This window comes from Rana temporaria, chromosome 12, assembly GCF_905171775.1.
Source record: "Rana temporaria chromosome 12, aRanTem1.1, whole genome shotgun sequence".
Taxonomy (NCBI): Eukaryota; Metazoa; Chordata; class Amphibia; order Anura; family Ranidae; genus Rana; species Rana temporaria.
In genome coordinates this window covers 122,176,829-122,178,484 of record NC_053500.1, presented here as the reverse complement: position 1 = coordinate 122,178,484, position 1,656 = coordinate 122,176,829, and positions in this window count along the sequence as shown.

Here is a 1,656-nt window from a genome sequence, read left to right as displayed (position 1 = left end):
CGCTCTGGACTATTTGATGCTGGGATCCTCTTATCTGACAGCGCTATGGGATTTACACATATCACAGGCGCACTGGGTATTGTTGAGGTGTTATCTCCTGCTGCACAGAGACACTCCGCTGTGGAAAATCACCACTGCTGGAAGAGGGGGACATGGGCACAGCGTGATGAGCTGCATGGACGGACGGCATTAATACTAACACTGAACACACAGGAATGACAGAGACAGCAACTAAAATATACATATTTATTTTATATATTTTAATTTATTAGAGCCAATAACTTGCATGACCAAGTACATAGATCATATTACCCCATATGTGTCCCTCCCAAAGTGATACAGTATATCCACTTTAAGGACTGAGCCTGTTTTTCAGACTCGGGCCCAGATCCACAAAGAACTTACGGCGGCGTATCTATTGATACACCGCGTAAGTTCTACGATGCGCCGGCGTATCTTTGTTTTGGATTCACAAAACAAGATACGCCTGAATGTGGGCTAGATCCGACTGACGTACGTCTTAGTACGCCGTCGGATCTTAGGTGTATATTTACGCTGGCCGCTAGGTGGCGCTTCCGTTGATTTCCGCGTAGAGTTCGCAAATTAGCTAGATATGCCGATTCTCAGAACGTACGTCCGCCCATGCGCATTTCTTTACGTCGTTTACATAAGGATTTTTTCGGCGTAACGTTACCCCTGCCTCATGAGGCGTACGCAATGTTAAGTATGGACGTCGGGACAGCGTCGAATTTTCCGTCGTTTGCGTAAAACGTTCGCGAATAGCTCTTTGCGTAAGTTACGTTCACGTCGTCTAGGCATTGAGCGGGCGTAATTTAATTTGAAAATTCAACGTGATACTGAGCATGCCCGCACATGCGCCGTTCGAAAAAAGCGTCATTTACGTGGAGTCATGCTTAGTTTACATAAAACACACCCCCCTGTTCCTCATTTGATTTAGGCACGCTTACGCCGGCACACTTACGCGCCGCCGCCGTAACTTTAGACGCAAGTGCTTTGTGAATACAGCACTTGCCTCTCAAAGTTGCGGCGGCGTAGCGTAACGACGATACGCTACGCCCGCTTATATTTACGCCTATCTACGTGGATCTGGCCCTCGGTGTTTACAAGTTTAAAACTGTTTTTTTTTGCTAGAAAATGACTTACCCCCAAACAATATGTATATTTTTCTAACACCCTAGGGAATAAAATGGCGGTCATTGCAATACTTTTTGTCACACCGTATTTGCGCAGCGGTCTTACAATCGCACTTTTTTTGGAAAAAAAAATCACTTTTTTGAATTAAAAAATAAGACAACAGTAAAGTTAGTGAAAGATAATGGTACGCCGAGTACAATGATACCCAACATGTCACCAGGCCAGTCGGAACCCAACAGGTAAACCAAACAACTGCTTGGGGCCCTGAGCTGGCCAGGGGCCCCAGCAGGGCGGGCCCTTGCCGCACCGCTGCTTCCTCCTGCAGTCCGGTCGGCCGCGCGGAACAGGAGATTCAGTTTCCTGTTCCCGGCCGGACACTTTCAGTCCAGCCCGGGAACAGCAAACTGAATCTCCTGCCGCACGGACGCCAACATATGCCGGCGTCTTGTGAGGCTCTGTGGAGGATAGAGGTAGAGTGTCTTGTGGGGTATAGCGGTATCC